General features: G+C 42.4%; 1 long non-coding RNA gene across 4 annotated transcripts in view; it reads right to left on the minus strand.

Annotated features, from left to right (window-relative positions):
- Nucleotides 1–25,107, minus strand: part of LOC133214132 (uncharacterized) — a 129,788-nt gene that overhangs the window by 32,634 nt on the left and 72,047 nt on the right. For 2 of the 4 annotated variants that reach the window (XR_009726005.1, XR_009726004.1), the window contains exon 4: nt 13,892–14,002. This is a non-coding gene — a long non-coding RNA (uncharacterized LOC133214132). Of the gene's footprint in view, nt 1–7,927; nt 8,361–13,891; nt 14,003–25,107 lie in introns of those variants that run through there. The other 2 variants (XR_009726007.1, XR_009726006.1) reach the window with 2 other exon arrangements.

Consider the following 25,107-nt stretch of genomic DNA (forward strand, 5'->3'; position numbering starts at 1 on the left):
GAAACTGAGATGTACAATTTCCTTTATGTAGTACCCATTTCACTCTTGCTTGCCTTTAAAATGTAGAGATACCATTACAAATAAGGAATTAAAGCAGTATCTTCTGTCTCTAAATCAACCCCATTAATTTAAGAAATCATCACAGTTCCACTATAAAGTCACCATTGACTCTGGCTGGATATCAAAGATGATTTAAGTTTGCAAGCTACTAAGTAATCAAACACAAATCCTGTTATGCTGAACCTCAGACCCAGTATCATGTTAAGCAGAGACACTCCAAATACCATTCACATATTTTCCTATGCTGTTAAGCTCCTTAGCCACAGTTACAAAATTATCATTGATATTCACAGTGCTTGCAACTTGCAGCCCAGCCTAAAGATACAGAAATCAGTGCAAGGTTCCCATTAACATTAGATGCCTTTAGTCAGCCTATGGACACCCAGCAGAAAGGAGTATTATATACATGCATGTAATGATATTCATTTCAGCACAGTTTTATGGCTGAAAGCTCCAGATGGCCAATCCTTGGGGATGTCTCCCTCAGTTTTATTTCTGTGTGAGGTTTCAGGGAACATCTGTAGTCTGCCAGAAAGTATTTATGTCCCACTAAGGATGAAAGGAACCTGACAAAAGATGGCTCCCTGATGTGCTCAGGAAAACATAGGTATGACACAAGTTCCTTTTAGTCCTGAAGAATTAAAGGAGAAAATCATTCTGAGGTGGAAGTGCCCTATCTGGAAGAGCCCTGGTGGAGTGGTGCTACCTCATAACCGCTAATGGAAGTACCTCTGATGTAAAAGTGTCCCTGATGTTTATACGGACTCAGTTATCGCTCTCATTAGTCACCAGATATGGTTTGTTTTCCCCTACAAAATGTTCTTTACATTCCACCATTCACTGTAAGCATTTTCCTTCCACATCCAAAGTTCAAGTTCATGGAAGTACCTAAATCACTGTGGGATACAGAGGGCAGAACGTTTTAAGACAGACCTGGCAGACTGCATGGCATCTGTGCCATGGAAGCAGGAACAAACCGAGTTACAAGCTTTTATATATATGCTCCTGGATCTATGGACTGACACTCTTAACAGCTGACAAGAACAGACACAGCCTGTAGATGCATTTCAGGTTCATTTTGCTGATTCTTACAAATAGATTTGGAGGTATTAGAAAAAAATAACAGAACATTTGGTGGCTAAACACAGCGTTTGGTCAAATGTATGACTACTGTTCAATCAGGCCTCACTTTCAGCCTTGAAACCCAGGAGGCACTGATTTTAACTAAAAAAGAATTAACTACATCTTAGAACTGATCTATGGTGTGACAAAACATAAAACCCACTCTGAACAGGGCAGAGTGGGAAAAGTTGGCAGATCAGTGACAGGGACGATGTTGATGTGTCAGCCTCTGTTGTGGCACATTACAGGGAGCTCTAACATGACTGACCCTCCCTATCAGTGTGACAGAAATACAAACCTATCTCCAAAATCATTGACTTCATTCTTACCAACAGAAGTGGGTGAAAGCAGAAATCTTGGTGTCTGAGGGCTGTAATGACCTCCTAAAACACTCCTTATATTGTGTGTGCTTCTCAGTACAGTACCATCTACAATAAATGGGCAGACATACCTGGCACACACTCATCCAGAGGAAATATAGAGGCTCCTTATCAAGACTCAGGTCTGAAACAAGATTATCCCTTTCAAATGTAGTGGTTTTTCTAGATCCAGAGAATGGGTGAGAAGTAGGACAGTAACATTAGATCTGTAGTTCACAGTGACAAAATGCTGCACACAGAAAGCCCATACACTCTGGCATAAGGTTATATTCTTTCCTGAATTTCACAACTCATGCTTGCCCTGCTGCAAGCATACACCCTTTCCTGCAGTTTGAGAAGCAGAACACACTTGCTGACTAACTTGTATTAAACTATTCAACCAACCACAGTTTTTAATGGAGTAAAACTTGTGTAAGATGCACAATGCTCTCAAGAGCGCTACTGAGAATGGTTCTTGGTATTAATTCTTGGATGAAAGACGTAAGTTTCCTATAATCCTGAGTGGTGCAACTGAGCAGTTTTCTTCCTCATACACTTGTAAAGCTTCACCATCTGAAGTTTAAGACTTAAAGAAAAGACATTAAATGGGAACATTGCAAGGCTAAAAATTAGGATGCAACCAAAACCACTGCAGAGTTTTTGATGTCGCAGATACTGCATCAGGAACTGATTGGATAATAATCAGTCACCATCAGTTCCTAATGCATTGCCTTCAGCATCTAAACAAGCATCTCGGAGGTTCCAACATGAATAGCTGCAATATTGCAATGAGATATGTGCTAAACGTCCACCTACCAACAACTTGGCAGCTCTCTCACAACCAGTATTCACTTCAGAGGGAAAACTAAAGGTACTAGTGATGTTTAGTGGGACACCTCACTCCCTCCCACATAAGGGCATTGCAATTAGAATCAGATTGGAAATGTAAGAGACTGTTCGTGCTTGAGGTGGTTACCTCAACAATGTATTTCTACTCATATTTATATGCCATACCCAAAATATAAAGTCACTGACAACAAGTCACTTATACCTTATTTAAAAGTGCTGCAAAATTATTTACAACCTGTTTTGAATTATTATTATATCCACACAAAATATGCATACTGATGTATGAGACCAAATGAGAAAGTAGAGAGGAATCTTTTCTTCACTGACGAAACAAAAGCCACGCTGAACTGGAACACAGCAAAGCACAATTCCTTCAGGAACTGAATGAACTGCATCCAATCTTAATAGTGCGTGACATCTGAGTAAGTAATAGGCCACTTACTAAATATTAAGTTGTCAGATCTTAGCAGCTCTGTGGGTTCTTGCATCCTGAAAAGTAATCTGAGCCTTGACTTGGACCTCACCTGAAGAACACAGCCCTCACAACACAGTTTCTATTAACACCACAACTTGTCAGCTGAGCATTGGCTCAGAGCAAAGCATCCAGACCCCCCAGTACATCCATGGATATGTTGGAGGTCTCGTATCTCTGTCTTGAGCATATCTCGTCCCACATGAAATTGTGATCACCAGCCTACAGGAAGAATGTGGACACAGTGAAGCAGGAAGATGTACAGCAGCATATCAAAACTGTCAGTGAACTTATGTGTATTAACTGCTCACAAAGGTAACCTGGCAAACCTCACCTGCACTCTGACAGGAAGAACTTCAGCTCCACAGTTCTCTGAGGGGAAAGTGGATGCCTAAGAACTTAATTACGATACAACAGTCAACTGACATTGCTTACTCATTATTCTTATTCAGACCTGAAGCTCAAAGACTTCAAATACAACTTCTTGGCTGTCTCCTCATGAGTTTTATCAATTTTTTCTACTTAGAGATTAGCTTGGCCACAAACTTTGAATAAGAACAGGGATCTGGAGCTCGGCTCAGTCCCTACAAATGGTAGGTGGTTTATCACCCGAAGGTGTGTTTCATTATGTTACATCGGTAGGAAGCAAAATCTATATTCAAATCCTCAATCCAGAATCCATGTATTCAGAGATGAGAAGCGCTGGCACAGGTCCACAGGTTAAATCCTCAGAGTGAACCATTCCACAGAGAGAGAAATTTGCATAGCACAGCAGCAGTCTAAAGGCGCCGCCGTGCATGCAGAGACACGGAGCACCTTCAGAAAGGCAGGAAACATGGCTTGTGGCAAGAGTAATTTTAGGAGTAAGACAAGAAGCCTGAGTAAGCAGATGTTGTCTGCAAGGTCAGAAAGCTAAGTGCCAGTTTCGCAACGCTGCAGTTTATGCAGTGACACAGAACTTATTCCAGCCCCTAAGGGGAACCAACACCACCTGTGTTGGTTTGTAGCTGGGATCAGATTCAACTGTGGCCTACAGTCTCCTCCTTTCATGCAGATCCCAGATTCCTGCACATGGAGATGGCACTCAGGTTCTGAGGGAACAGGCTGAAAGAAACCAAAGCAGTTCCTTAGCCTTTTTTTCCCCTTCCTAGGGAACTATTTCAAGCCTACTGAGACTTAAACCTACTGTCCCTTCATGTATATTCTCAATATTGGCTATCTTTGTTTTAAAATACTTGTGTTCAAGGGGGAATAAACCAAACATTTTCATTTATTACTTTATTTTGACCTTTTCTAACATCAAAAAAGTATCCAGCACATCATGTATGAGTGAGTGGCATAGTTCCACAGGCCAAGCATACACAAAATGTGAGGAATAAGTGCTGCAGAAAGGAGCTAGCAATGAAAGGATAAAATAATTAATAGTAATAATTAATAGTCACATATGCATTAAGTATTTTATCTGGAAAGGGGAGAAATGGGTCACTTTTATTATGCTTATTGATTCACAAGCTATTTCTGCAGGAGATACACTAACCTGGGCAGCTGGCAATGTGCAGACACAGGAGCGATCCATCACCACACACACACGTGCAGGATTACATGAGAGGCACTGGAGTAGGTGTTGTGGCCATTTTAGCAGCTTCCCCCATGCCCATACATCAAAGAGCACAGGTATATTTGAGACATTAGGAAGAACTGAGCTGTCTGTAATCAGCCATGCTTGGTGCCACTCACGCTCTGAGCTCATGGTGCACAGTTACAGACCTCTCTTGTCCAAGACTGTCATTTAGACAGAGGCTGTGCCAACCCAGAGTCCATCCTGCTCAGAAATGTTACAGCCACAAAGCACACAGCTGGTTTTCCTAGTTCTATGAAGCCACTTTTCCTTTTCTTTGGTCAATCTTTAACAAAACTTGTATTTTTAAACAAGCCATAAACTTCAGTTTTGCTAAATGTGAATGCACTCTGTGAACTTTGTGGCCATATAACCACAAAGAAGGGAAAGGCGGGGGGAAAGAGAGAAAGAGAGAGCTCTTACAACAAAAGCTGAAAAAGTTATTAGTCCTTTTAGGTTTTATCTTCATTCGCTAGACTTCAAGGTGACTATATCTCTTTACAGTAGATCTGAAGTGCTCTGAAACCTAGTGATACGGGGCTGTTAACATCATCAAGTTATCTGTGCAGCGCAACATGCAGTTCCTATACCCAGACATTCCAGTACTAGGGAATGGGACTGGCAGATCCTTTCCTTTGGTCCCAAATATCCACCAAGGGCTCAGCCTGGTATTATAGGTACCTTCAGATCCTAGTCAGCCTAAGAGAAATTCCGTGAGAGAGCAAATGGGTGGGAAGACTGAAGGGAGCTGATGTCATTGAGCTCATACTGTAATCTAATTCTAGATTGTTTAGGCCTCCCATCTCTCATCCTCTTCTTCTCTTCCTGTTTCTAGGAAAGAAAATAGCCTCCACCCTGCTAATGATCCCTCAGGGAAGGCAGCATCAAGAGGCAACACTTGCTGCAGCAGAGAAAAGCCACGGCTGCTGCTGCACACAGCATCAGGCTGAGAGCATCCACAGCCTGCAGACAGCAACTGATCTAAGTGGGTGAGGAAGGAAGCCTCCCCCATGGGAACTCAGCTGATTCAGGGAGGGAGGGGAGCAGCTTTACAGTGGAAACAAACCACAGAGCTTCTCAGAACCCCACTAATGTCTATGCATCCCCCAGAGAGGATTTGCAGAAAGACAGAACAAACATACTTAACAGAAAGATGCATGGTTGGAAACATCACTTAAGAATGACATTTCACAGTGTAAACATAGGGCAGAGGGCTTGAGAAGGTCTCACTCTGCATCCCCACCAGCAGCCAGAGATGGACTCCTCTCACTTTCCCTTTTCAGCACTTCTTTGCCTCCCTCCTCCTTGCTGAATGCTTAGGGCCAGCTCCTGAGCTCCCTCACTGAAGCTCCTGCAAACATAAGGCAGCAAAAAGGGACCATCTACTCTTCTTCCATTAGTCCTTTTCCTCCCCTTTCTCACTTCAATCCCAGTTCAGCTCCCGTCCCATCAGTCTGCAGTGACAGCCACCAAAAAATGGCATTAACTGTATTTCTCCTTACTTATCTTTATCTCACTGTCAAGAGAGTACCCAGTACTTCTTGCCCTAGGAATCCTTCTCAGAGGGAAAGAGAGCCTTTCCATTACTTGCTCCCACTCCCTGGGTCAGCCTCTGCCAGAGGGCAGCAAGCAAATGTGATGCTCCACCAGGTTTGTTAATCACAGGGCACCACATTTGTTTGTGACAGGTATGACCTGGGATCAAAATGAAGAGGGAACGAGGAGAAAGTATTTGATAAGCCAGAAATTACATACTAATGTGTTGAATCTCCTGCTCTGTTCCCACTGCTTTTGGAGGCAGTAAAACCCAGGCTGGAATTTCCTAGGAATCTATACAAACATAAAATGAAGCACTTAATGTAGGCTTGTGTTCCCTACAATAAAACCCTGCAATGGTGTCAGACCAAAGATCCAGCTAATTCACCTGTCAGTAGCTAAAACAAGGTGCAGGAACAAGATAAACACAGTGGTACTTTCCCAGTGTTCTTCCAGGCTCCAAGAATTTGTGGCTGGTGAACTCCCCAAGACATACATTCCCATTTAGCATCCCTAACAAGCCTGTTTTTCATGAACTATCTTGTATGTCCTTAAACCCATGTAAGCTGCAGCATTCACAATATCAAGTCAAGGAGTTCCACAGTTTAACTCAACATGGTAATGAAGAATCACTTCATTTTGTACCTCTGCTCAGTAGAGTTTCTTTCAAGCATATATATCAAAAACAGTGTTTGTTCCTAAAACTCTGGGTAGATTTTACCACACTATTCCACAATTCCTGATGGAAACAGGAGAAAGAACAAAGAAACACAAAAGCATAGGGATAAGAAGCAGCAGCCCAGGCAATGAGCAAAGAAAAGGTGAATCTGTAATTCCTACTTTAGGGACACAGAGAAGCCTTCCAGAGAAGTTTACACATCTCTTGAATTTCTGCCCAAGTATCTCAGCAAGTAGAAAGATGTTTTAAACGACAGGCCCCTCTCTCTCCTGACCACATACTTGGAGATGTTTAGATGCCATATTTATTCCATCAGGCTCATGACATAAGTTACACCCAAGAACTGGGCTCCAGAGATGCCCATTTCACAGCAGGGTATGAGTAACTAGCACGGAGGTCCTCAGCCTCCCTGGTTTTGGTCAATCCACCTCCCACTTGGACCATTTCTCAGCACAGGCAGAGAAGGAGCACAAAACTGTCCACCCTTTTGGATGACTCTTCAGTCCTGATGGAGCAACAGCTTGGGGCACAGGCTGCTGCAAGCCACCCACACACATAGGTTAATGTACTTTTTGATGATTCATAAACCCAAATCTAACAGCAGAATCAGGCCTTTTGCTCATTATCCTGGAATGAAACATCAGCTCACATTTTTTACAGATGACTGTCAAGGCAAAACCCTGGACTGAAAAGTCCTGCTTATCTAAAATGATTTTCAGCTACACCCTTTAAGGCAAAGCCATGGCTATTAAAAGAAATAGAGAAAATCCCAGAATCATAATCCTGGAACATTCAGCTGTGCACTGTCCTCTGTGCAGTCCGTTATGTCTAGATTTTGCAGGGATCCTCTGTACAGCAAATGCTGTCACTGTGCTACATAATCCCTACTCACTGTGGACTAGTTAAGGATGGATTTGTATAGTCTTTACTGCAAATTCTTCTGCTTTTGGGTGTTCTTGCTGAGTCTGTAATAACATAGCTTTGCAGTTTAATTACTCTCAACAGTTGCAATCATTATAGTTGAGAGATAGATATATATTTGTATACGTAGAATAAGCTTGTAAAGTGGGACTTAACTTCAACCAAAAAGGGAAAACATGAGACAAGTTTTATCCTTTGATAACTTTGACTAAATCAACTTTAGCGTCATGCACATCAAGTCCAAAGCTCAAGTCACTGGAGAGCTGTCTTCCTGCTCCTTTCAGCAAATTCTATTCACTCACTGACTATGAAGGAGAGGAAGAGTTGCCAGTCAGGAGAGGGGGATGCTGAAGATTCACAACTGCTGGTTCATTTACTACTAATATAATGGAAAAAAGATGTGCAGAGCAGCCACCCAGGAGATGAGGTGACTGCTCACAATGTTTGGAAGAAGGAGTTACATCAGAAGACGGCCACAGAAGGTTACAGTGGCACACAGCTCAACTAATCCAATGCACAGAGCTGCAACGAGAGAGCCTGTGGACACAGAAAAACTGCTCTGCCATAAAGATATATTGCCACATTCCCTGTTTTAGAGGAAAGGGAAAGATTAACAACCTGTGTGTCAGCTAACAGAGGACAGCTCTTTATGAGGGAAGCATTTCCAGGGGATTTTATATGATCAATCATTTTCTTTGCTCTCCCCACAATCCTGTAATATCCTTGGAGCTGCCCTGCTATTACCTGCAAGAACACAAAGGCAGACACTGGAAATGCATATCCAACCAGCAGTCTCCTTTCTGATCTTTACTGTTGTTTGCCTGATGGCATAAGCACAGTTTTAGGTAATAATGTACACAGAAAAACGTGTGCATGTGGCAGTGTGTAACTCCAACAGTGCCTTTGGCAGTGTGCAGTGTAACCACACCATGGCACACGCTTCATGGAGCCAACAGCAAACACAAAACTAGACACTTCCCAGTTCTGCAAGTGTGTTTACTCTGAAAGTACCATTTGCTCAGTGAGCACACACCAGCAAACAGGACCACAGGATTTATTTTAGCTGTAGTATTTAGTAAGATAAAGGAAATCATTTTTTATAACATAGGACACAAATCTCTCTCAGGCACTGCAGCTGCTGACAGATGCAGAGGCACATCCCAGTACTTCTTTGTTTTAAGTCATGGGCTCAGGAATGCTATTCCATGTCACAGAAGGCTCTAAATCCTTAGCCTGATATAAATAACATCCTGTTTTGTTCAATTTTTCTTACTCTGTCTGTAAGTTTCTTATTTTCTCCTATCATTTTCCAATCTATCCAGGAGGCCATATTATTTCTATATATGTAACAAAGTCTGCTGGTTCACATCCATTTATACTGTATATGAACACTTACATACATAACCACACACACAAAAAGAGGTGTTGAATGCTAAAGTTGCAACTCCAGGCTCCAAATTTCATGAAAGAACAAGATGCAACTTACACAGTTTTACACACTTAAATAACAGTTGTTTCTACCTCCTTTTGGTGTCTACAGAATAGGAAGGGAAAAGGCATCAAGATTATGTAGGATCCATAGATCCAAGCTGTTGCTGTAATATAGTGCATGCTGTCCATAAGGAAAGTTCAGCATCTTTCTATTCCTTTTGCTAGAGATTCTTCAAATGTAGCTCTGATGAGGAAACTGGAGTGTTACTTCTTCCTAAAAGCAGTACTACAGTCAATAAGTAACTTCTGAATTCTGTGAGACAAAACATCAGGGTAGCACATGTTTTGACCCTATTTACCCTAAACTTATAAACTGAAAATCCCACCACGCCCTCCTTTTGCCATCTAAATACAGCATGTCTGGTCTCACCAGAGGAAAACCTTCTGACAAAACCTACAAACTTCTGTCATCTATATCCTTCTGTAGAAACCTCACAAAATTGATATTCTCATTCACAGATAGCGACTTTTATATTTCCATTCTGACACATCGAGACATCACTGAGAGGCTTCAAAACTTGCCAGCTGAGAGGCAGAATTTATTGTCTCCATGAATCACAGTTTCAGGCTCCAATAAAAGCAAAGGTCATTTAATGATGTGATAGATTATACCCCATCCCTGAAGCCCGAGGATGGCAAGAGCAGCATCTCCTCTGCTAAATCAACAGGAGGGGCAGTTTCAAAACCATTCTGTCCAGAGACCACCAGGTTTACAAGCTCTGCTGAGAAACCGTCAGCACTGCAAATTCCCCAAGTGCTGCTTATGCACGGTGCTGGCTGAGCCTGTAACCACCAACAACTCCAGCTGTTTGTGCCAAAGTCCTTTACGTAGATGCACAATTGGAACTTGTAAATTACATGGAGAAACAGCTAAAGCTTAGGAAACTCCAAAACATTTCTCGTTTGACCAGTGTGGCCAGCAGGGTTGTAATTTCTGTGAATCCACTATGCGGGGTTCTTGGAACTTACCAGCTCTGCTGGCAAAGCAGTCACAGCTTGTAACGTCCATGGGGGCAGGAATGAGGTTCAAGGAACTTACAAGCTCCCCAGGGCAGCTGGAGGAACTTGCAAATTCAGTTAGACAGATACCTGGTGTTTGTGGAGACCTGCCAAGCCTGTGCAGGAAACAAATCACAGCCCATGACGCTGACAGTTCTTTCCCTGCTGGAACCCACTGCAGAGGTGATACCCCCCACTGAATGCCTGAATGAGACTGTGCCTTCCCTTGGAATCTAAGTTATATTCTTGGCTGTGCATCTACAGGGCAATATGAGCTTCCCTAGAGATTCTGCATCTTCTACCATATGCCTGAAGGATACTCTAAGTGTTGTTCTCATGCAAATGAACCTCCACAGGTAGTCTGGTGAAGATATAATCTGCATCAAGTATCTCACACAAAGTAAAACAGGCACCAGAGGAGCCAGCAACGGCTTCATGTTCCAGCCTCAGAGCAGTTCTGGGAGGCTTGATGAAAGGTGAAGATGTTCCTAAGCACAAAGCAGTTGTTTGCTCCTCTGTTGACTGTTTTCTTTTGTTTCAGATATCCTAAACTACTTTCTTAACTCTCATCTATGGGAAGCATTGAAGCACAGGAACAGGGGGAACAGTGAATACGAGGGTAGCAAGTAGCTATGTATGGCTGATGGTGACTGATGTGAAAAGCAGGGAAAGCAACACCTACTCCTGGATATGTGGCATTGTGAGATGGGAAACAAAATATCCCACATGAAGGGACAGAGGTAATACAATATTATCGAACTACTATTTCAGTATTGCCCCAAAGCATGTGCACCAGCTTCAACTCCCATGTGCCTATCCTAAGCAGAGAGACTGGTAAGTTTTAAAGACTCAGGCATCAGTATAGTTCATATGAATTAACAGATACTCTTCTCTCTGATCATTACCACAGAGTCTAACTGGACTTAGTTATCCCTGGAAGTGTCCAGCTCATGTCTGCCTCTAAGTGTCTGGGAAATCACTGAGTAATTTCTGTGGGGCATATGCATCTCCCCACATCAGAAATCAGTGTTAGACACTACCATCATCCTCTTCAATCGGATTCAGGACAGGGCAAAGAACATTCTGACTAAGAGGACTGAACCAAGATGTCCATTCTTACATTAAAAGCAAGAGAGTAGCACTTGGAGGGGACAGTCACACACATTAGTCAACATCAGCCCACTGAAGAAGAGATTTTGCCTCATTTGCAGTGATTTAGAGAAGGTCAGGACTTTCTGGAGGGTTCTTTGGCTGTGGCCTCCAGCACCACACTCTGACTTCTAGTTACACAGCTCCATCAGATGCACATTACAAGGGATCCTTTTAGCTCCTAATCCCAGAGATAACCTGGAGCAACACCATCTTTAGTAATTATGGTTCACAACCTGCAGGAAGGAGTAGCCCCATTGAGTTACCTAATCCTTCAGCTTTCTCCAAATCTGCTTTGTGTAACTTAGCACAGAAAAGCCTTTACAGAACCCATGGAGACAAAGAGAGCAGAGGCTCTTACACAGCTGCATGTATTCTTTCTGTGTGTAGGCATGTATGCATGTGCTTTTCACAATGTGTACATGTATGTTCACAGCTCTGTCCATGTCTTCAGGACTTCTGCACCCAGAAAGCTGATTTTTGCTTTCTAAGTATTGCATTCATTAAGAGCAAAACAAAAGAGGCTGTAGGAAACATGAATAAGAGGGAGATGTACCCAATAAGTGTGGATAAAGGAAAACCTGATTTATCAATGCTCCTTAGACTCTGCTTGTCACACCGACTTCCCCAAGCAGAAGCCTTCCCTCTCATTTTGATCTTCTGAAGGCTCTGCATAAGGAGTAACCATTGGTTAAAACTGTTTGTAATCAATATTATCTTTACTTCTACTTTTATGCACACCGATATTAATACACACAAAGAAACTTCTCAACAAGAGCCTTCCATACCCTTCTCCTCTGTGTCTCACTCTTCTCTTGCACATATATACATTGTCATCTCAAAAACCATGCTGGAGTAATGCACCTACTCCCAAATCCTCTTGTGGCACGCTCTTTGTGAATTTGAAACACTCTGCTATTCCCAGAACCTCAACCTTAAGACAAAGCATTGCATTTAGAATTCCTGGTCTTGCCAGGTTGCCAAATTGAAACAGAACCCCCATTTTGCACAGAAATGAAGGCCCAACAGCAGCTTCAGAACATACTGTACCAGGACAGAAAGGTTTAACCCTCACTAACCAGCCTCATGGAAAGACACCCCTGAAACCATTACAGAAACTCCCAGGCTTTTCCAAGTAACTGTATCATAGAGGGTTAGTTAATTGCTCTGACAAGGCAACAAATGAAGCTTCCCAAAGGACACAATGTTTGTATGTAAGAGCTTGCTACATCACTTACATAACTTACTCTGATTCTTTTTCATGCAATTTTAAAGAAGTAAATTGACCTAAGGGGGTGGAGTAGTTATAACCACAGTTTAAACAAGAGGAAAATTAGTTTAATTGCATATACCAGGTTAGAATATGCTGGCACTCTCCATAAAGACATTATCTTTCTTTTTAAGGTGAGTCTCTTCAGAGGAGTCATAATTTTGGCTCATTTCATGCACAAAGGTTCCTTTCTTCACGAACCAGAGCAGAAGACTATGCAAACTAGAAGTGAAGGAGATTAATGCAGCATTCAGGGAAGAGTTCTTTCATCTAGAAAAGAATAACCTTGGACAAAGCCATTGCTTTCAACAGTCCCAGATTAGAGCAAGTTCAGCTGTGAAGCTCCATCCCAGTTCCACAGGTGATCTCTCTGCCCAAAATGAGCTGAAGCAAATGTCTAAATTCAAACTTCTTTAATACATGGAGGATTTTTGGAACAAGCCCTGGATATAAAGCTTATGGAGCTCTTCCGTACTTCATGTGGTGAAAGACCTCAGCAGAAGGCACCATGCCTGTGCTATGTGACTAATATTACACCTTCCCCACTGCTGGTCTGACACTTGAATTGCAGCTATAGAATCCCTTCACAGATACTTGCACGTTTTGCTTTGCCTTCCAGTACACATTCTGCTTCCCGACCAGTTGAGCACACCTTATACCGTCATTGCGACACTAGAGGGCAGCTCTACATTTCCAGATCTCCATTATCTCAACGAGGAATTCATTTCATTGCATTCCTACATTATGGATCCACAACCTATAACTTCGGCTCAGGAATCTTATCAAAGCCGCCTTTGTTTTAAAGCAAAGCACAGTGGTTACCATCTAATTCACCAGTTTATCATGCATTTCTCTTTGAGAGGTATGTGGATTTCAGAAGGAACTATGCCAAGTTGACTTTTTAATGGAGAGCACCATGGAGGAAACAGCTCTTTATTTTGCCAGGGTGCTCTTTGTTTCCATGGTGCATTCCCAATCCCATAGGTTTATGGTATTTCTGCTGCTTGTAAGTCCATATGCATTGAACAGCAACAATAGCAATTTATAGGAAACCATGGTTTTAAAGGTCAGCATTCTTTTAATGTGCACATATACTTAAAACCACAAATCTATGTTAAGCAATTTGCATCAGAACAGAACTGCCTGGTTCAAATTTCCTCTGGCTTTATCCTTTCTTATGTTTTTTTCCCTGCTATCAGCTGGATAAAGCTCCACCAGTGTCAGACTATGCCCTCAAATCAAAGTCTGCATTTAGATTTGCTTGTTTGTATGTTCTCCCCTTTAAGGCTCAGCCATCAGCCAACAAATGATTGCTGTCAATCAGCTCACAGGAGCTCTGCCACATGGGGAGAGCAGTCCCACTTACCTCATACTCAGCTGCATTCCTTCTATGAGCTTTGGGAAAGGGCTGGCTCCACAGGAACTTCACATATAGCTTGAAGCAAAGTCTGATTTCCACAGGGCTCTAGCCACAGATCTGCATGGACAAAAAACAAACGCATCCTTTAAATAAGCCCCACAGAAGTTTTGCCATGCCACCCTTTTCTTTTTAAATGATTGAAATGATTCCCTTTAACTGAGAAGTTCCCCTCATTTTGGTCTCTTTCTTCACAGAAAAACCAGTCAGGTGCTGCAAGGATTACTGGTAGTATTATGCCACCACAATCATGGGAAGCATGGATTGAATTTCCAGCTTCACTCAGGGACCTAGTCCCTCTCCTGACCCCATTGACAACACACCTCAACTACACCACACTCAGTGCAAGGGAAAAGGGAATGTTTTCTGGAACTACCATATTAAATTACTATGTGAACACCCCACTAATAACAATAATATGTTGTACAAGTTCCTTTTCCTATTAGAAGGCCTACAAGTCAAGCCCTATAACTGAATCCTTGTACTGGCTATCTTCCAACTATGAATGGAAAAACACACTGACACAAAAGTTGATTTAAAAGACACCAGAGGGGTTACTTCCACATTAGGCCAGATTGAATTTTCCTCACATTTTGTGGAACTCTTCAGGAGATTTGTTATGGCATTCCATAGGCAAAAAAGGCAGCAAAACATACTGTATAGAGCCTGCAGATGCAAGAGCTGAACACTTCTTTTCACAACAGACCAACCTACAATAACAAATCCTTTTGCTATTCACAAGAGAATCATTGAGTATTGCAAAACTTGATCATTACTGATTCATGACAGCTTGAGGAAAAACATCAGCTTAAGTAATCAGGTCAGGGCACTGCTGGTGACCACAGTGTTGGCAAAAGAAACCATTTCTGTCTTCATATCTTTCATCGAATTTTAACGTTTCACAGTATTTAGCTTTTAGCACTTCATTGCTGCAGATCAGTAAACAACTAATAGCTTGAGAATGAGATGTTAAATTGTGAGCAAACATCTCTATTGAGCATTATGTCCTAATTCACTTACAGTGTTCACGTGCTTTACATTCAAATTAGTAAAATTACTGTTAGGATCCCTAACAGTTGTAAAATAATCTATTACTGCTGTTAAGAGCTTCACAAGGTGATTAATGCCTTACATAGCCTGACACTCAGGGAATGCTGTGTCACATATTGCCAACTGCCAGTAAAGATCTTGTTCAGACCTTAAAGTGGACAAAACCTCTATTTTTTTGAGAAGGAAATGGATGTGATCTTCATTTCCTCCTGGAAAATGAAGGAAGGAAAAAGCTTTTCTCTACTAAAGATGACTGCAAACAAATCCATCCCACTTTCTCCCACGCCTTCATGATATTCTTTCTCTAATCATTCTGAATAGGCAGCAGCGTGGTGAAAGATCTTCTGACTCCAAATGAAGTACTGCAATAGCTCTTACTTACCTTCCTAAGGTGCACATTTAAAATAACCTAAAAGCTGAAGCTGAAAAACTGTTAATCCACCCCAAGTAAAGACCTGTTCTGCTGCTGAGAAGATGCTCTCCTTACCCTGCACCCACCTATGCTAGATGGGATTTATACAACAGAGTGTGTTCTGGCAATTTAAACCCAGTCCATAGGGGCCAACTTTCAGGCATCACAACTTGCTACACCTCAAGCCTACATCACAGATACACTTCCTGCATAGAATCATAGAATCATAGAATAGTCAGGGTTGGAAAGGACCTTAAGATCATCAAGTTCCAACCCCCCTGCCATGGGCAGGGACACCTCACACTAAACCATATTACCCAAGGCCTCGTCCAGGAGGAAGCTTTTACTAAATAGCAACAACCATGCTGGAGATGGAAACTGAAGTTAACCGGACAAAGTGTGTCAAGAACTAATTCCATCCAAATTAATGCCCTGTGCAAAGGCATAAGCTGTGAGTTTCTACACAGAATTATTTGTTATGCAGGTTTGCTCTAAAATAGATGTTATGTGACTGTTAACTTTGAATCATTATTAGCTCTAAAGGCACGTTGTAAAACCACTCAACTCCACCTTCAGAGAACAAAATTACACATCTCTTACAGTTTTCTGCTGATTCTGGAAGGAAGGAAGATCTCTGATGGAAGGCAGGAAGCTGGAGGAAGAAGAGCTGGTAAGACTGTTTTACAGTCTTCTTATAGCTGTCACTAGAAAGTTTTCACCCATTCACAGGATTATTTCCTAGTTTCAAGAAAACTCATTTTCCTCTAGTGCTACCTATAAGATTTAGGTGCTGCCCTCACAGAAACAACATTAAGGAAGACAGAATTAAATGTTACATTTTCAGACTTTCTAAGTGAACAGACTGTATTAAACACAAGGAGCTCCCTTCTAAGACCTGTCCCTGTAGATGAGGTAAGTACTCAGTGCCAGAGCAGTCTCAAGTGCTTGGACAGTGACTGGCAGAGTCCAGAGTACATTGCCTGTTACTTGAAGCCCCCCTGCCCTGAATTTTCACTGACCTTGTGATACATGTGTAAAATACTCCACACACACTCAGAGATGCCAGTTACATTCTACTTCCACACAGGGTGAGTGCCAGTCCTGCATTGATGCTTCTTTTGAATCAGCATAACAAAGGGGACTGAATAAAAGCATGGGGAAAATAAGGAAAGGTCCTTCTTAATAGTTGCAGTGCCACACCCTTAAAGCCAAAGTCACCTCCATTGGTTTAGCACTTTCCCCTTTAAGGAAGTAAGGAATTTATCAGCTAACACAAGTACAAATGTCTCCAAAAGCCATTTTGCACAGTTACAAAAATAGAACAGGCTCTTAACCTACCTCAGTCAGACCACACAAGGTTCAACGCATCTCCAGTACAAGGCAGAGATAGAATCTGACCCGTCCTAAAGCAGCAAGAGCCAAAAAAGCAGTTTTATAGCAATCAATCAAACAATCTACATCAACAGGCTTAATTCATACATAGAATCATAGAATGGCTTGGGTTGCAAAGGATCTTAAGATCATCCAGTTCCAACCCCTGCTACGGGCAGGGACCCCTTCCACTGGAGCAGCTTGCTCCAAGCCCCTGTGTCCAACCTGGCCTTGAACACTGCCAGGGATGGGGCAGCCACAGCTTCTCTGGGCACCCTGTGCCAGCGCCTCAGCACCCTCACAGGGAAGAGCTTCTGCCTTATCTCCAGCCTGAACTTCCCCTGTTTAAATTTGAACCCATCACCCCTTGTCCTATTACTACATCTTCAAGATGACACGTTTCTTAGTGTCCACAGCCTGCTGAGAGATAGCCATCAGGAGCTCCATTAACATCCAGAGATTTGTATATTAAATGCCTCCCTGAAAGATTTATAAATTCCAGGTACTTAATAACTGAGACAGATTGTTAATAACTCTGCCACAATTCACTGACAAGATGCTGAACTAAGAGTTCTCCTTTGATTTGAGGAAAGCACAGGCAAGCTCAATCAGTTTTGCTTTTCCTGCTCAAGTGGTTCCTTGCAGAAGCTGAATTTATATGGAAAAAGTCTGTTCCCTCTTAGAGATACACATTTGAAAAATGAATGATGAATATGAGCATAAATAACGAAGGCCTAAACTTCTGACAGACTGTAATTGTTGCTTCTAGAAGTGAACATTTCTGCAGGCACAATTCACTGTTTAAAGTGCTGTCAAACATTGCATTTTTCAAGAGTAAGGGAGCTGGAAAGCAAAAACCTTTTGACATAAAATAGGATAAAAGAATCTGGAAATAAGTATGAGTAAGACAGTGAGAAGGACCCAGGTAAAAACATTCCCCTCCTTTGCACTGGTGCAAGTGATTTTTTCCACCTGCCCCCTTCTCTTTTTGTTACTGTTTTATGAATGTGTAGAAAGACACAAGGACAGGCTGGTGCTTCAGCTGTGTGTGACTTGGTCTGCACAGTGCTTTTCTTGAAGCATGTACCTATCCTTTACCTTCTGTACACTGAAGCCATGTTCTGCAAACCACTTCAACCAAAGTCCAAGAGCCTTCTGCAGGAAATCATAGCATTATAGAATGGTTTGGGCTGGAAGGGACCTTAAGCTCATCCACTTCCAGCCGCCTGCCATGGGCAGGGATGCCTCACACTAGACCATGTTGCCCAAACCTCTGTCCAACCTGGCCTTGAATAGTGTTAGGAATGGAACATTCACAACTTCCCTGGGCAACCTGTTTCAGTGCCTCACCACCCTCACAGTAAAGAACTTCTTCTTTGTATCTAACCTGAACTTCCCCTTTTTCAGTTTGAACCCATTACCCCTTGTCCTACCACTCCAGTCCCTGATGAAGAGTTCCTCTCCAGCATCCTTGTAAGCCCCCTTCAGACACTGGAAGGCTGTTACACTCCCTGGCTAACACAGGAAAGGGCAGAAATATCATGTTTGTGAAGAGGTAATCCCCATGTGGGAACCTCTCCAAGTGTGCTCCATACTGTCACCTCACAGCTCTGGGAGCAACCAGGCTCCTTGGAGGCAGGAGGCAATACCTCAGGCATTGCTCTGCAGCCTCCAAAAGGGACACTTTAATATCATAATCTCCAGAACTGTATTTACGACCTGCAGCTGTGGTGCCAAAGAGGCCCCCCGGCCCCTTACACACTGAGACTATTGTTGGCAAAACAGAGCTCTGAGGTTTCTCGAGTGACATAAGCAAGTTAACTGAACTACACTGGGCTGCTCTGGATGGGGGTGCAGAGGGGTATTTGGTCTTCTTTGTGTTGATCAAATTATTTGGGGCTTTTATCACTTCTCGTGTTAGCAGTCTTCTAACTTTTAATAGCCCTTAAAGCACAATAAGGTGTGAATGAGCAGGAATTCATTTGTCAGGCCTTTGGGCTTCCACGGGATGAGAACTTCAACTGATTAATAAAAAAAGAATCCCCATGTTGCACATAATATAAAACAAGTATATATTGTAAGTTATGTGTGAGCTTATTACGCAGATGAAATGTTTAGCATTGCTCTGCAGCCACTTAAAAAGGATACCTCAATGACTTAGAGCAGTGGTGTTCCCTCTGTCTCACTCCCAGAACAAAGCTGTTCCCTGATGTGGTTAAACTCCTACAGGGCACATTTTGGGAGCATACAGGGATATGGACTTCTCATTGCCAGCTTTCAGCTGTATCATCTTCCAGTCTTTTTGCTTTTTCCAGAACTCTGGTGCCTTTCTACAGCCTGTATCTGCAAAAGGGGTGAGAGGGTATCGCCTTTAATCTCATCTAAAGGAACAACCCCACTATTATTTTTCTTCTGCTTTCTGTACAACAGCATGCAGACCAGCACTAAGTTTAATATCCTAGGGAATTAAAGTGCTCCGACATATATATCCTTTGGTATTAACATGCAGATATTCACCAGAAACGTTGTGTCTCTGGACAGTAATGAATAGGTTAACTGGGCAGGTTGTTTGCCAAGTTCACCCCCACACAACAGGAATAAGAAATGCTGCTGCTTTTCTGGTATTAATAACTTGTTCTCAAAGGGAAAGAAAAGCAAACTCAGAGAGTTCAGAAGATGCTTATAAGACCAAAATACTGTTTAACCTATAATACTGTTTAACTGATCCTGATGCAGCAACTCTGCCCTACAAATCTGTTCTTCTAAGGTCTTCTCCACAGCAGCCTTTCTGAGATGGCTCATTTTCGTTGTGCTGAAAGATCACCACTCCATTCTAGGTCCCCAGGGTTCTGCAGAAAGCATTAGGTTCAGGTTTTGAAATACAGATGTCTGATTTGAAGGTGTTCAGCACTTCCTGAAACTCAGGAGTGTTCTATGTCCTATTCCAATCACCTCACGTTTGCCTTTCTCAGAAACAAAAAGACTATAGGACAGGAAGAAGAAAGACTATACGACAAGAAGAGACACCTCCTGCTCAGAGGAAGGGGAAATTGATGTCCTGTGTGGAAGGAAGATAAAGAGAAGAAACAGTTTTTACTTATCCACACTCATTTTCCTCTCTGAAACATGAATGCTGCAGTAGATGAATTTCTGATTTTACTTTCAGCTGAGTCAATGGCAAGGTCCCTAAGACAGGCCCCATCACTGCTGCCTGAAGTCAACCTCACAGAGAAGCATCCAAATTGCACTGACTTTGAAAGGGATCTGTGTATCTAAGACAATGAACTGTCTGGAAATCCTGGATATGTAAAGTGAATGCATTCACCTCACTTCCCTGTGAGATTTTCTTCATCTCACAGAGATTGTACCAAGAAATAGAATCACAGAACCACTGAGGTTGGAAAAGACCTTTAAGATCATCAAGTCCAACCATTACCCCAGGATTGCCAAGACCACCACTAAAGCATATCACTGAGGGCCTTGCCTACACGGTGTGTGAACACTTAAATAGATTAAATGGTTTGCACAAAGCTTCACGAGAAGCCAAAATGAGAGATGAAGACTGTCTCTAGCATATTCTGGGTAATACTGGATCTGAATTCTGGCATTCCTATTTTGCCTCTTAGCCAGAGCAAGGAACTGCACTGACAGCTGAATCAGAAGCAAGCTCTATGTTCCAGGTACTATTTTGAATATCAGGAAGATTTTCTGTCCCTCAGATGGGTTGCAGTCCTGTGAATAGGTTCTAGGCAATTCTCATTTTAACCAAACCAGTGGAATCCCAGTTACAGCAATAGAATTACACTCCTGCATGCAGCAACGCTGATCTTCCAGGAAAAAAAGGAAAGAAGGAACAATGACTCTGGTGTTACAAAAGCCACGTATCTCTAATGATGCATGTTTCCTAGTCTGCTGTTTCTCTTTTCTGACACGAGAAAAAGCGAAGGAAAATCACTGTTCGAGAGAGCAGTGGAATAGAGCTCCTACATGGAGTAAAACGACTGAACAAGTTAGTAACACCTGCACAAGCAAGAGATCATAGAATCCCAGTCTGGTTTGGGTTGGAAGGCACCTTAAAGCTCCTCCAGCTCCAACCCCTGCCACGGGCAGGGACCCCTTCCACTGGAGCAGCTTGCTCCAAGCCCCTGTGTCCAACCTGGCCTTGAACACTGCCAGGGATGGGGCAGCCACAGCTTCTCTGGGCACCCTGTGCCAGCGCCTCAGCACCCTCACAGGGAAGAGCTTCTGCCTAAGAGCTCAGCTCAGTCTCCCCTGTTCTGGCAGGTTCAAGCCATTCCCCCTGTCCTGTCCCTACAGGCCCTTGTCCAAAGCCCCTCTCCAGGCTTTTTGTAGACAGAAAGACTGCTAAAATTCCAAGTACAATTGCTTTGCAAAATAAAAACCTTCACAGCAATAGTGCTGCAATTTAAGTTAAGGCCTAAATTTGTCATACCTGAAACTCTTACCACATTTAAACATCTTGACCTGTACAGTTAATCCATGAAAACAGACATTCAGAGATTGTGAGTAAACTTTTGTTAAGTTGGACCTCAAAGTTTTGCCTTTCGAAACCCTGAGAAAACCCCTGTAAACCATGTTCTCTCATTTTTCAATGAGAAGCCTGAAGTTAACACCACACAAGTACAAACAGGAGTGGTTTACAGTCATGAAAAATATCAGTCACTTAAGACACAAGAGGTGATGAGCCACACTTACAAAGTAAAATGGACCCCTACTTCCTCACACTATTACATCCTCATTTCTTAAGTTGTTTTCAGATAAAACTCACACTTCTGAAGCCCTCTGATTTACTGATTTATTATAGGTGTAAAACAGAGGAAGATGGACAGGCTCTGGGGATATGCCTTCCTCATTCACTCGCTCTCACTTGCATTTGTTTCTACTGTCAAAGGACTGGTACAAACACAATCACCCCATTCTCTGGGCATTCCAATTTCTGCTGGAGTTCACAGACATACAGAATGTAAGATCACATCCCTGTAAATTGCAGCAGCAAAGCAAACTGCATGCTTGAGAAACTGCAAACAAACCACATGCTACTTCTTTAGGAAAAGTTCAAATTAAAAATGGCAGCAACATTGGACTTGAATATCCTCCGAGCACTGTTCAGCATTTAGAAATGAACTCACAGGTTAGCCTAAGTTAGCCAAAGGCCTCAGCACAACAAAACTCATGCAAGAGCTCTTGTATAGGAGATAACCTGAGCGAAATAAAGGCTGAAATTCCAGGCTACTAAATTTCCTAATCAAACTTTTGTGTATTTTTTCCTTGCCAAACTGCAAGAATTATGGGGCAGGAGTTTTCTTTGATGATGTGTTTGCATCACCCATGTATCACACTACGGTAATACAAAGCAGCAAACAAGTAATAACAACAAGCATATATTTCATTTTAATGAGAGGCTTAGGAAGGAGGGAATATGTTCTATTTCCTTTGCATCAGACATTTTGGTCCTTTTTAAGGTCTTGTAATTTCAATGCCTATGACCAGAAACTGATATGACACATTTTTACCTCTCACTGCTAGTTTTCTGTGAAAGGTGAGAGTAATCTGCTGACACAGTTCTTTCAAATGAAGTCTGCAGTACAGGAACACCTCACACCTCATGCAATTGCTCAAGGTACCTCCCTGGAAGGTAAATAAACTCACAAAATCTTACCTCAAATAAAAGTTCAACATTTGTCATATTTAATCAGCAATAAAGTCAGGTACATAATTCTTCACAATTTATCCTTCACCAACACTGTGTCATTTCCAAGTCGAAACGTGGAAAACATTTTGACATTTGCAGGCAGTGTGGCAGAGAGGCAGCCTGTCATGCTATCAAAATAATTTATGTTCGAGAATTCCTGTGAGTCCAACAGGAAAATAACATCTCCACCATTCCAGCTCTTAGTTTAGACAACTCCAGTGTTACTCGATACGACATGCTCGGGAAAAGAAATCATCTTAAATTGACAATGATAGTCCCCTAAGCTGACAAATACAAGTTGCTTAAATTCTCTGTGCGCTTCATTTTGTGTTCTTGTGAGCTCTGCTTGAAACAGGAAAAGGGGGTCAGATCTGGGAGTAGAAGAGATTAAACTGCAATTTTGTTTTCCTCATTTTCGGGCTTGCCTCTAATATCAATCTCAGCCTGCTCTAAATTATGTCCAGCTGTCTATGGCCCCCAGGGACAATTCTAGCAGCCAGAATTAGTTGGAGTGCAGTGACATTTTAACCACACACAGTCTTCCTCCAGCCTACCTATCCTTGGGTTTTTGAGGACAATGGGGGGTGGCAACAAGCCCTGCCAGGAAGTAAAAATGTGAACATTAAAGTCATAAACACATTGGAGTTAAAGAATGTATGAAAACTGTGGGGTTTAAGGAAAGCAAAAACTGAGATGTGACAGAGAGTTCACTCAAGCAGCAGGGAATAGAGTGCACCATTTGTGGAAGGAGCCAAAAGCAAGTAATCAGGGGCCAGCCTTGCAGGGCTGCCTCAACAGACAGCACTGTCAGTGACTGCTGCAAAGGGTTGGCCTCAGCAACACCATGTTGTATGTTCAGCAAGAAAGGATGGATGGTTTGACTACTTCTTACATGACATCTTCAGACATTTCAGGTATGTAAATAAGTTGTTCTGCTGCTGAGCAGCTCATTCACATACCTCACACTCTTCTCAACGGTTCCAAGGGTCTAAATCCTGCTATCTTACATCAGTAAAATTTCCAGTGGCCTCAGTAGGAAATATCTGAGCTACAACATCATGAACCGAGTCCACTACCTCCATTTAAAGGATTGAGAACTATCCCTGGCAGAATATGGTACTTCAGCAAATGTACAAGTGTGTCTGAAGCCAAGTATAGGATCCATGCTCACTGGTTTTCATACACCCTCCAAAATGACGTTTCTGCTCTTTCCTGCTTTTCCTTTTCTAGAGTGAAAAGAACCCATTGCAGCTGTGTGGCACAGACAGTGTTTCCCTAGGTGGCAAATTAAGACAAATTTTGATTTAATCCATGATCCAACAAGTTAAATTCAGTCCTCTTTGCATGGCAGATATGGCAATGCATTCAACACTTACCAAGTGCTGCTGTCAGTACATGTAAGTAATGGATGCTACTATTTGTATTCATTAGATTATTAGAAATGTCTGTGCTGCTTCCTGTAAGCATGAAACAGTCAAATTCCAAAATACATTAGGGGGCACAAATACAGATTTACACTAATAGAAGTCAATAACTTAAAGACAATCTAACACTTCAAAGTTGTATCTGCAAAAAATGACATACAGGCTTTAAAGGAACCTTTTTTTGGAGCAGGAGAGTAGGTAGCAAAAGGTAACTTGTTACATAGGCCAGCATGAAAAATGTCCTGAAAACCTAGCCAACCTAAATTTTCTCTATCACACCATGTTGTTGCTTCTGTACTTCATAGAATCCTAGAACTGTTTGGATTTGAAAGGACCTTAAGATCATCCAGTTCCAATCCCCCTGCCATGGGCAGAGACACCTCACACTAAACCATCTCACCCAAGGCTCTGTCCAACCTGGCCTTGAACACTGCCAGGGATGGAGCATTCACAACCTCCCTGGGAAACCCATTCCAGTGCCTCACCACCCTCACAGAAAAGAATTTCCTCCTTATATCCAATCTGAACTTCCCCTGTTTAAGTTTTAACCCATCACCCCTTGTCCTATCACTACAGTCCCTAATGAAGAGTCCCTCCCCAGCATCCCTATAGGCCCCCTTCAGACACTGGAAGGCTGCTCTGAGGTCTCCACGCAGCTTCTCTTCTCCAGGCTGAACAGCCCCAACTTTCTGATCCTGTCTCCATACAGGAGGTGCTCCAGCACCTGAGCATCCTCGTGGCCTCCTCTGGACTTGTTCCAACAGTTCAGTCACCAGCAAGGTGTGTGGACTGTAAGTCCTACATTTTAGAGTCCCACTGACGTGTACGCACAGGAACTGCAGTGGGAGAGGAAAAACGTTGTCTTCTCTCATAACTACCTAACTAAAAAGACAGGCAACATACTGCTAAATGTATTCTGAAACTACCAACGTGGCTGTTTCTAAAACAGGCAAGAAAAGAAGCAGTTTGGTTCAGAGACAAAATTAATGTGGCCTTCCAAAAAAGAACTGACACTTTACTGATGTAACATCAAATACAATATAGCATTAAGAATTTAAGGGGCAGTATAGGAAAGCCACTCTCTAGGCCAGCAGTACCAGAGGCCTGCAACCTAATATGACATTTTGTCAGATCTCAAGCTCTCCAGGCTCTCCATGGCCAACATTAGGGCAGTAAAAGGGTTCTTTAAATAAAG

The sequence above is a fragment of the Neopsephotus bourkii genome, unplaced genomic scaffold (genome assembly GCF_033783945.1).
Source record: "Neopsephotus bourkii isolate Nb327-2 ecotype Australia unplaced genomic scaffold, CSIRO-AGI_Nbou_v1 NB_873, whole genome shotgun sequence".
Taxonomy (NCBI): domain Eukaryota; kingdom Metazoa; phylum Chordata; class Aves; order Psittaciformes; family Psittacidae; genus Neopsephotus; species Neopsephotus bourkii.